Consider the following 12735-nt stretch of genomic DNA (forward strand, 5'->3'; position numbering starts at 1 on the left):
GCATTTCCCCGCCCGAGCTGAAAGTCGTGCAAATTGTAATCACGGCCCGAGAAAATATCGTTCAGGAGCCGATTCACATTTAACAAGTTGTTACGGTTTGATATTTTGATACGACCAAAGAGAATTTGAAATAGAGAGTTACTGTCATGGTAAATTATGTAGCTACAGTACCTACATTTACTGCCATCTTTTGATAGACGATTAAAACTGTTAGAACGCCATTTGACTTTGATCATTATTCTTTCACTGATATGTGTTAACTTGTGAAATATTAATATTAACGCCATCTACTCGAGAGTAGGCCAAAGGTATATATGGTACAATATTTTCGAGCGATGGCGCCATAACGTTTGGCCTACTTTAGTCGAGTAGATGGCGTTAATTCAATAAATATTTATCAAATGAACACATATCAGTGAAAGAATAATGATCAAAGTCAAATGGCGTTCTAACAATTTTAATCTCGTCGAAAGATGGCAGTAAATGTACTATAACTACATAATTTACCATGACAATAACTCTATATTTCGAATTCTCTTTGCCAAGACGATCGTTGAGGTCGTGTCAAAACCATATCAAGTTGTTAAATCCGAATCAGGCTTCAGATTTCGTTCAACTTTAAGGAATAACGGTTATTCATTTTAAACGCGCTACAAACCTCAATTAGCTATTAATCGTTTGTCCTTGACTTATGTATTTGTAAGAAAAGGATATAACATAATTTAACTAAATCAGGCCCGTAAAGTTATACGAATAAGGGGGTAGTAAGTACCTATTTAGAAAAGAATATATGATGAAAATTACAGTGGTACTACTAAACGAAATTAATAACTAGCTTAAATCTAAAATAGGCCCTTGAGGCATTGTACCAAGGATGCTGGCGGCATTTCCTCGCTGTATCGCAATGCTGATACGTTGTGCGAGGTAGCCGCCAGCTCTTTGGTCACCAGTTACGTCAACCAGACGCTTCGCGATTTCTGCGAACAACTTATGCGCGCTGGGACCCCATGGACCTAGAGTTTCAACACCAAATGGTACAAAATGGTACTCTCTACCGAGGCTCTTATATTTGTTACGTTTTAGAATTTCGGCGCTTTCCGCCGCTCCGCCCGCTTTTACAGTAGTCCGTTGGAGGTGGGACGGTGCCAGTGTGTCTACGCAGGTAGCATCCCACACCAACATCCGTCCCAAGCTCCAAGGAACTAAGGACACTCCATCGGGCCTCTTGCCATCATCTCTGATAATGCCAGTCGGCTCAAGAAGAGCAGGCACATTGATGGTGGCAAGAGACCGACGGACTATGTCATTAAGCGACGCATGTCTCGAAAAACGGCCTGCACTTTTTTGACAAGACAATCCGTGGTGTCCCAGTCGGTCCACGTCCGTGCCACAAGAGCATATGTGTGGCGTACACACCGAAACCCCGAGTCGCAAACCAGTCGCCAGTCTAAGGGAGGCCGGATCCAAGAAAGTACCAGTATTGGGCGAAGGATGGGCATGTAGCCAGTAACCGGCTTCCCGGGCTCCGACCGCCAAAAGCCTCGCGCGGTCTGGACCTGTACAGTTGTTTAGGAGAGTATTGTAAGTTAAATGACAGTAAACATTATCCCAACTCCTTTGTGAATTTGGGTTGTCTGGAAATTGTTTGCCTGGGCAAGCAATTTTAAAAGCATTTTTGGCGTCCTCAAAGCCCGCAAGAAAAATGAAAATGAAAATTATATTTGCCATTTAAAATTTTATAAATTTACGTGAAAAATATTTATATATAAAATTTAATTTTGAGACAAGTTTGATGTTATGTAATTATTATTATTAAATAGAAATTGTGTTTAAAATAAATAACTGCTATCTATATTTTTCTAATAATAATCTGGTGATTTATTTCGTGCACGGTGTGAAATAATTTATTTTATGTAGAGGAAACTTCCCTATTGCCTCGGCCCACCTCAATAAGCGGGTCAAACATACTTCAATCAATACAAATCTTCAATTTGGTTTCAATACCAATGACAGTGAGTCATGTTCGTTCGGACAAATCCGTACACGGCGGGAAGAACTTGATAACTCGAAATATTCTACTGAAGGAATTTGTATTTAAAATAAAATTACATAAGGTTCCAATTTCTTAAATTTTTTCCCGCCAGATATCAACTTCTTCCCGCCGTGTACGGAAATAATGCATATTAAATGTATAGATGAATCTGAATTTGCCTCCTCGGGTATAATCATAAATCCTACGCAGTCATATCCGTATAGGGACCGTGCGCGTTGGAGGGTCTGCCATCTTGTGGCCTGAATCGGAAACATATGTGCACATGTACATTGTCAAAGCAAGTGCTACCGTCTACTGTTCTCCTCGCTACGTTTCCTTGTGCATAGTAGGTTCTGCCATATTGTGGGCTACATCGGAAGCATAAACGACACATTTACGCCTCGCGCCAAAAATCTGACGGCTTCTATGCTGCCCCCTATAGTTCATGCACGGGGCCTATAGTTTCAAGCGCGTGATGGTTGTCTTTTTTTTAACCGACTTCAATTTCATAGAAGGAGGAGGTTCTGTATTCGGTTGTGGCTGTTTTTATTTTTTTTTCTATGTACGTTCACCGATTACTCCGACATCCGTAGTCCGATTTGAGTAATTCTTTTTTTGTTTGAAAGGAGCTACCTCCGAGTTGGTTCCATTTTAATTTGGTTCTGTTCTGATGATGGGATCCATGAGGAATTGAGGGAACTCCTCAATTTTTAAAGGCACATGCATGGTGTTTTGGGCGTTTTCTTAAGCAACTCGAGCATTTTCTGTCGAAAACCACCAATTTGATGAAGTAGACCTGATGATGATGATTATTTTATTGATAATGATGATGATTTCTTTAAATGTAACTATGTTCAGCGATTACTCCGGCACCTGTGATCCGATTTAAGTAATTCTTTTTTTGTTTGGAAGAAGTTACCTCCAAGGTGTTTCCGTATTATTTTTGGTTCTGGTCTGATGATGGAATCCATGAGGAATTGAGGGAACTCCTCAATTTTTAAAGGCACGTGTTAAGTGATTTCGGAGTTTTCTAAAGTAACTCGAGCATTTGCTTCCGAAAACCACCAATTTGATGTACTGCAACTGTAGCCTTACCACGAGTTTGACATTGACATATTCGCTAACGTCTTATGCATCTAAATGTAACTTTTAATGCATCTCGCTCACACTAAGGTTAGTACGAGCGAGATGCATAGGAAGTAAGTTACACACATGCTAGCGAATATATCAATGTCAAACGCGTGGTAAGCTGGTAAGGCTACTGATCGGGGGTTAGGGTTAGGAGTTAAGGGGTCAGGGATTAAGGGGTAGGGGAATGGCGGTTGAAAGGTTGCTGGTTCAGGATCGAGGGGTTCCTGGATCAGGGGTTGATGTGCTGTGAGTTTGAGTGATCGGGGGGCTGAGGGATTGGGTCAGTGGCGGGGCGGGCGGATGGATTTAGTTGACAGGAATTATAATTTCCCAGACGGACTCGAGAAAATTCCTGATTACATATTTACTAAAGTAATAGGTACACGAATTTAGTGTTAAACATGATCTTGTTTTTCATTCATGCGTCGCGCTCTTAACAATGCGTTAAAACTAAAAATGGTAAAATAAAAACTTTTTTACAAAAAAAATTAAACCGACTTCAAAAAGGATGAAATAAAATATTATCCTTTTTTATGTCTATGCGTTACCAACTGATATGTTTGAAGTCGGTGCCAAGCCAAGTAGTAACAATGCCAGTCAAAAATAATCAGCTTTATGGCTATAAATCCCATTAGAACTGTACTAATAACTATTATAAATGTGTAAAGAATTCTGTCTGCCTCTTTGTCGCCTTTTCATGGCTAAACAACTGAACCGCTTTAGGTGAAATTTGGCAAGAAGGTAAATTCCTTGAATTGTTTTATATTTTTAAATGTAGTCCTCTGGATAAGGGACGGGAAATAACTCAGTCCCAATCCCACATTTGCTATAGACTGTTCGAGAATTAGTAAGAAATGCTCTTTAAAAAATACGACGGCAAAAAAATGCATTTATATTTACACTAATGTGCCGACAAATATGGTACGGACTGCGCCAAGAAGGTTTGATCGTGTGTTCTGAGGTGTGTTCTTAGGTCCAGTCGACGTCAATGATATGTTTACACTTTTGCACCTTACTCCTTTGTAATAAGGCGAAAAGTGTAAACATATTTTTAACGTCGACTGTACCTACAGAAAGTACGTTCATTGTCGTCGTATAAGGCAATCCAACGTAGGTAAATCCTTATCGAATCGCACCAAAGTCATGGTATGCTTCAAAATTTGGCTTGGCACCGACTTCAAACATATCAGTTGGTAACGCATAGACATAAAAAAGGATAATATTTTATTTCATCCTTTTTGAAGTCGGTTTAATTTTTTTTGTAAAAAAGTTTTTATTATATAATCTCTTGTGCAGTAAACTAAATGTAAAACACAATTCGTTTGTCGCGTACCATTTATAACCGACTTCAAAAAAGGAGCCGGACCGTAAATATTCCTCAGAAAACCATTGTTTCTGAACCGATTTGAAAAGTTATTTTTTTGTTTGATATTATAAGTTCCAATTTGGTCATTATTCTTGTCAAAACCCTGTTCTGATGATGATGGGATCTATAAAGAATTGAGGGAACTCTTCAAATCATACACCGTGTTTTTATTGAATTCCGTTAACTTCGGGGTATGGTTAAGTACGTTTAAGAAAACTAAATGGCATAGTTAATTTTGAAAAAAAAAAATATTTTTTTGCTTTTTTTTTCAGAAAAATTAATATTAAAAAGTAATTAAATGTAGCATATAGCGTTGTTGTAACACGGGCATTACATTTAACTAAACCAAACAATTGAAATCTGTGACATATCAATGTCAATTCGAACATCGATCGACCGAGATTTTACTTAAGTTTAGTAGCAAATGTATGAACTCATTCTAAACACTAATCAATATGTAAACCGGCCTTAAGGCAAGTGTACAAGCTTGTAGAGGTCTTATAGGAAAAAAATAAAATATTGATTATCTTCGAAATGGAGTTAATTAGAATATCGGTGTCTTTGGGAAAGTTACTTGATTTAAGCTCAGGTATGCACCCTTGAAATTAACGGAAATAAAAAAAAACACGGTGTATAAGCATACCTATAGCGATTTTTGTATATTCATCCACAAATCAAGCATTTGCATTGAAAAATAATGTCATTTGGTTTTATTTTATCCTTTACTAGCTGTGCCCGCGGCTCCGCCCGCGTGTAATTCGGTCTGTGTCAGTAAGCGGCTAATTTCTAATCCTAATGTCTCTCCCTCTCCCCTGGAGGCGGAACTTGAAGTAAAGTTGACATAATATGGATATGCTAGAGGACTGAAGCCCAGATTAAATATTTTACAATTAGGTACCACTAAATAAAACTACACTCCAAAATCAATAGTTTTATTCGCCCTTATTCAAATTTTACACGTGATTTAAACTTAGAGAATATAACCAAACGGAGTGGTCATTAACAGGTGTTCCCCTCTGTCGAAAATAGGCGGCCAATGGTCAACCGACGTCAGAAAACGTCCGCAAAAAACGCCAGACTATTTTGTACCGACAATTATAGACATGGCGTCTCCGTTGGTTATATTCTCTAAGGATTTAAACGACAGAGTAGTAGGTGAATATCGGACGATATAGTAAGGTATACGCGCGCGAGCGAAAGCGAAGCGGCCTGCCTGGCTAGAGCGCCACTTACCGTGGTCTTCTTCAGACTCCTGAGGAAGACTACGTTCCCCTTGTAACCTCAATGCGATCAGATTTTTTTCGGGAAGGCATGGTAATGCGTATAAAATGCGAGTCCCAAATCGTTTGACTCCGCAAACGACCAGTCGGTCGGATTAAGATATTTTGATGGCCTAAGTATTTCTAGACCATGGTGCCCCCTCTCCCTAGGGTCATCAAGATTACATTGAATTTTTTTAGTAAATTGAGTGACGTTCATTGCTGCATTTCAGCTGAAAATGGAAATCAGTCACATCATTTTATCACGAAAATTGACAGTGCCGCAGCAGTAAAGTTGCAACAGAGTACCTAATGCTGCTGCAGGCGCCACCCAAATGTCACCTTTATTATAAACATCTTAGAATGTTATTGAAAACGCGAGCGAAGCGAGCGCGAAAATTTTTTGATATAAAAACGCAATTTGATAGACAGTTGTACATTTTTACTTTTAGTATGGAAATCAGTCACATCATTTTATCACGAAAATTGACAGTGCTGCAGCAGTAACGTTGCAACAGAGTAATGCTGCTGCAGTCCCCACCCGAATATCACCTTTATCATATCTTAGAAAGTAATTGAAAACGCGAGCGAAGCGAGCGCGACAATTTTTCGATATAAAAACGCAATTTGATAGACAGTTGTACATTTTTACTTTTAGTATGGAAATCAGTCACATCATTTTATCACGAAAATTGACAGTGCTGCAGCAGTAACGTTGCAACAGAGTAATGCTGCTGCAGTCCCCACCCGAATGACATCTTAATCATATCTTAGAAAGTTATCGAAAACGCGAGCGAAGCGAGCGCGAAATTTTTTCGATATAAAAACGCAATTTGATAGACAGTTGTACATTTTTACTTTTAGTATGGAAATCAGTCGCATCATTTTATCACGAAAATTTACAGTGCTGCAGCAGTAACGTTGCAACAGAGTAATGCTGCTGCAGTCCCCACCCGAATGACATCTTAATCATATCTTAGAAAGTTATTGAGAACGCGAGCGAAGCGAGCGCGACAATTTTTCGATATAAAAAAACGCAATTCGATAGACAGTTGTACATTTTTACTTTTAGTATGGTAATCAGTCACATCATTATATCACGAAAATTGAATGTCACCTTTATCATATGATAGAAAGTTATTTAAAACGCGAGCGAAGCGAGCGCGAAAATTTTTCGATATAAAAAACGCATTTTGATAGACAGTTGTATATTTTTACTTTTAGTGTGGAAATCAGTCACATCATTTTATCAGGAAAATTGACAGTGCTGCAGCAGTAACGTTGCAACAGAGTACCTTATGCTGCTGCAGGCGCCACCCGAATGTCACCTTTATCATAAACATTTTAGAATGTTATTGAAAACGCGAGCGAAGCGAGCGCGAAAATTTTTCGATAATTTTTAGTGCCCCCTAGACATGGTGCCCTAAGCAAGTGCTTATTTTGCTTAAAAGGGTTAATCCGGCACTGCAAATGACAGAGGTCAATGTTTTTTTTTCAAAGTACCCACCTTCGTCGCCATTATTAAGTGCTTAAGGAGGCGATACGTATGAATATGGATTTGATATGGATGCGATATAATTACGATAAGGTATAATTCATGACGGAGAAAATAAATAATTTTATGCAATTATACGCGTGTTGATATGTGTATGTGTGTTTATTTTACCACTTCGTAACTGTGTAAACCCATTTTTAGTTTTCTTGGTTACTTAATGTTTACTCAGCTCCCCAAAAGATGGCACTGTGCAATGAGGGGCAATTAATTTACTGTCGTTTAATTTTGTTGTATTATTAAATCAACACAATTATTCAATTAAATTTGTTGATATCCGTACGATTGATTGAAATTTTAGAAAAGGGGTCTTCTAAACTTAGAGTTAATTTGGCAAAATCCTTCCTCGGTGACTTATTTATGTCAGATCGTATTAAATTCAGCGCCATCTGTTAGTTTACCAGGGTACTCTATAGTGTAAGCACATATTTGAAAAAAGTTTGCCTCTCCTTCCTAAGTAGCGCCATACGATTCAGGGGCAAACTTAAGTCAATCGAGTGTTGTGGCTACCCCCCCTTTTAGGGGTTGAATTTTTATAGCCTATAACCTGGCCGGGGATTTTCTCGACAGATTAGTAAAGTTTTCATCAAAATCCGTTCAGCCGTTTTCACGTGATGCGCGTTCAAATAAACAGACAAACAGATAAACAGATAAACAGACAAACAGACAAAAATTCTAAAAACTGTTGGAACGTGTTCTGTTATCAATTCTAAGTATCCCCAGCCAACTTTTTTTCAAATATCTTCCATGTACAGACTTTCGACCCTCTTCAGCTTTATTATATGTATAGATTTATCCATTATAATATTGTTCTTTGGCTTGTCTTAACAATACCAATAAATTCTTCTTTTCGTGTCATTGAAAAGGGATTCGCAGATTAGTCTGTTCATTGTCGGTGCCTACTAGGCAGGCGTATTATACGCTGATTTTATGTCTGCCTTTTCAATACATTGCCATACAATTATTCACAATAGATAAGGTGGGATAAGTGTGTCTGGCCTTCACATTGGTGCCTGTTTACACATTGATTGGGTTTAAAAACTAATTTTAAAGTTTCGCCATAGGTGATTGCCTCGGCCCACCTTAATAAGCGGGTCAAACTTGGATCAAACATACTTTAGAGAATGCTTAACTTGTAGACGCGCGTAGAAGCGCCTCTCTTGTAGACATCGCAAGTTAAATCACAATGTACCCGAGTCGTTAATTTTTATAGTGTTGTCCACTGAATTACCTCTTTCTAAAATGTGTTTAGAATACAATAGAAGACATTTTATTAAAAAACGCTTAAATTTAACTTAAGTATTACGTGAGATATAGAGAACCAACTTATCATTAAGCGTCGCTGAAAACGTCTCCACTCAGCTTAATGTAATTACCACCTAAGGATATCGACGCTGGTCTTCCTTGGAAATCGTTCCGAGAGAGCGCAACTACACGCTAAAGTACAAATTTTATACGAAAAGTAAATTCTCATAAGCCTCTGCGTCTGGTAATGTTTATGTTTGACCCAAACTTACAAAATTAGAATTTAGTTTTCGCAACCTGGCATTGCGCACTGGTCCTGATTGGTGCCGCGAGCCGCGTGTGAGCGACAGAGGGGACAGCTCTGATCCCGATATCACTAAATCAAGATTTCCGCAGAACATCCGCGCGGGGAGCGAGCTCCCATCCCACCGCTGAGCCCCACCAACTATTTGCGGCGAAATACCACAAAACTGGGTTTTGCGATGTCTGAGTCGAACGGGAAAAATCATGTGACAGCTCAATGGTCTTTTGAATGGTAATTTTTCAGTAATGGATAAAAAACAGAAAGGATCAGGTAGAGAAATTCTTCTTTTCTTTGTCATGAGAAAATATCACAAGGTATAGATATATATAAGTGTTACCTAATCCCAGGCTCTTGGTGTGAAATCTTCTGAATTAATAAGAAATGAAAATCTCTTTTGCCGGTTTTCTCATTGCACTCTTTCTTTTTCTAAACGCGCGTAACGTTTTCTTAAGTCCCTTATATTGCGAAATTCCAAGCGTCTGGTAATGTTCATATCTGATCCCTTTGTTGTCTCACGATTAGGGTTATAAAAAAACGGTTTTTTTTCTGACTTGAAAAAAAACATGAAAAAAAACCGTGAAAAAGAACCGTTTTTTTTCTAGAGTACGTTTTTTTTCAAAAGTATGAAAACTCAAAATTTGCAAGGCAGTTAATACTTTTATACGGTTGTTTTACTTGTTTTAGACTTTATGTTAGCCATTAAACCAATTTAATTTAACAACTTTGATTAACAATAACATAAATGAATTTACTGTTGGCAACACCAACGCCTCTCGTCGCCGCATCAGGGAATTCAGGGATTCCCTAAAAATTACTTAAATAAATCACGAAAAACCGTTATTGTGGCATATTTTTGTTCATCTGATAAAAAACCTAAATTAGAAAAAAACCATGGTGCCAGGTTTTTTTTCATGTTTTTTTTTCATAAATTTGAAAAAAAAACATTTGGTTTTTTTTCTATTTGCAACCCTACTCACGATCCGTTGGTCGTGAAATGGATAGATTTATTGTCTGACCAGCTAATTATTGGTGTCACTACAAAAAGAGGGATTAAATAAGAAATATATAAATAAATATATAAGGCAATGGCAACTTTGAGAAGATTTTTTCCTTTTCTTTATCAAGTGAACGAATTGATCATCTAACTACTTATACAGGGTGACCTTAGCTATTGGACAAACCCTGAAATCCCACGTAGGGTTACTTCTCAGAAATGCTGTAATGGTAATATTTTTTTAATTAGAACAAAAAATATTTTTTTTTATCAAACTAAAGTTGTTTCCAATAATCGACAACAAAAAGAAACATACTGTATTAATCATTGGCAGTGCTTTTGACAATTTGTTTGAAAATGTCAATGATGACATTTGTTAATAGTCAGAATCTTATTAATGTCATAAATAAAAAAGATAATCAAAACGGTCAAAGAAGGTTTCATACTATTTATTACCTCAGGAGCTACTAACACATACAGGTTGCTCCAAAGTAAAAAAACGTAGTTTGTTAATTTCTTCGTAACCGCTACACCGATTGTTATGATACTTTGTATACCTACTGGTTCTAAATACCCTAATGCATATGTACATTTCGGCTTTGTCCAATGGCTAGGGACACCCTGTATACTGTCGTATTCTATACTATATGCTATACTCATTCAGCAAGTACTTCGTAAATAAGCTCCACTCTCAGTCCCCCAAGTATTCGTGGAACACAATAATTCAGTGCTAAATTTAGCTACATGCCAAGATCAGAATCACCAGCTAAGTATCCCTCGCTACCGGATCTAAACGAGCTAGCGAATCATTGTTGCAAAGGTCAATAACTGAACGGTCACTAGGATAAGGCCAACGTCCAAGCTTGGCGCCAACATTGGCCCAGCACCGCCGAGTACTAATTTGACTACAATAGTTTATCAACCACGTGTCGTACTCGTATCAGTGCCAAGATGGTGCTAAGCCGACTAATATTAAACCACAGTCGCCCAGTGGATAGGAAGCATTCTAATGTTACTGTTTGATTGGAATGCGAACAGGAATTAGCACACGATGAAACAAATGGGAGTCGTATAGGTAAATTACAAAAATATCTCGCATTTTGCCGATGCCATGAATCGGTACCTACAATATTTCGATGAAATTTGTCTTGTTACAAATATTACATACAAGTGCTCAGACAACAATAGTAGTTGGGTATTATCGGAAAAAAATGCGTGATTTTGACGCATTTTTTCAAAACAATATATAAATGGGAAGAAGTAGAACCGTAAAATGGGGTGAGTAGGTGCAAAACTGACATTCAAACTTCGATAACATTTTATTTTTACATATGCAAACTGAATGTTGTATATAATAAGTGTTCCGGACGTTTGTATTTTAGTTTTTATTTTATTTTGGGTAGTTCCATTTCATAACTTTGACGATAAACAGGAAATCCCACCTCACCCCGTAGTCCCTCGCATTTGGGGTGAGTTGGGTTTTCATACAAAGGTGATTTTGGAAGATTGTTGGATCGATTTTTCTTTATTATGAGTATTACTATAGCTCCATTTTAAATTGGAATACATTATTTTTGTAGCAGTAGTCTTAAAATCCCATCTCACCCCCCTTTCATCCCTTCTCTCCCCATTCATAACCCAACTCTCCACGCGAACCCTACTCACCCCATTTTACGGAACCAAGAAATGTCATGAGAACATAGTTGATTTAATAGTTTGATTATTATAAGTATTATAACTTACTTAGTCCGTAATTTTTTTATTTGAATGAACTATTTTATTTTATTACTAGCCATGTAAACCTTAAAACAACGTGATAAGGACTTTTAATGGGAACATCAGCCCATCGTCGTTTAAAGTACCTTCCACTTAGAAAGTCGAACCTTTAATTACTCGAGTGTGCTGATTTTAGAGTAAACGTCTACCTAATTGAGAAAGTTTTATACTTACTTTGAGTTCACCTTTGACATTCAAATCGTGCGGGCTGATTGAGTGAGCACGTCCAAGCTTTGATTTAGAAATTACAAAGTCTCCTTGAAACAGAAAAACCTAGAAGTTAGTGAGAGCGTCCAATGTCAAAAGTAGTTTGAAACGCGATTTCAGAAAATTATGGCGCATAAAATGAACTGAATAAGTTCTTGATTTTCTTCTGGTTTCTTAGAAATGGCTAAAAACAAAACTTATAATGTTTCAAGTTACAAATATTTTATTAAAAAGAAATGCCACACACCTATTGTGTTTAGGCTTAGAGTTAGACCAAGCAAAGTTAGCAGCGATTTTGATAGCACAGACTGTGCAAGTGTTATTTTATACGTCAAACTTATATGAAATAATGACGTTGAAAATAACACTTGCATCATCTGTGCTCACAAAATCACTGCCAACCTAAGTTTGCAGTGCCTACTTAGCTTGGTCTCACTCTATACGTCTTTCGTATTACGACCAATAACTGAGCTGACTAAGGAAATAATTATGAAAGTTGGTTCCATGAAAAATATTGGAAAATTATAAATAGCTAAAAGTACTTTCTTTTCATCCAGATTTTTCTAAAAATAAATAAATAAATATTATAGGACAATTTTACACAGATCGACCTAGTCCCACAGTAAGCTCAATAGTGCAAATCGCCACACTGATTGTAACATCCAAAATTGTCACAAAATATTACATAACATTTTCATTTTTTGTATAAAAATATTTTTTTTGTATGGATAGGTATAATAATAATTTGAAAAATGAATTCCTCGTCCTAAATTATATATTATACCAAAATTATATATAACTTGCCCTAGTTGCTAAGAACAGGAAGAAATATAGTATAGATTGGACCTGCGGAGCCGACCCTTTCACCC

This window comes from Cydia splendana, chromosome 16 (assembly GCF_910591565.1).
Source record: "Cydia splendana chromosome 16, ilCydSple1.2, whole genome shotgun sequence".
Classification (NCBI taxonomy): domain Eukaryota; kingdom Metazoa; phylum Arthropoda; class Insecta; order Lepidoptera; family Tortricidae; genus Cydia; species Cydia splendana.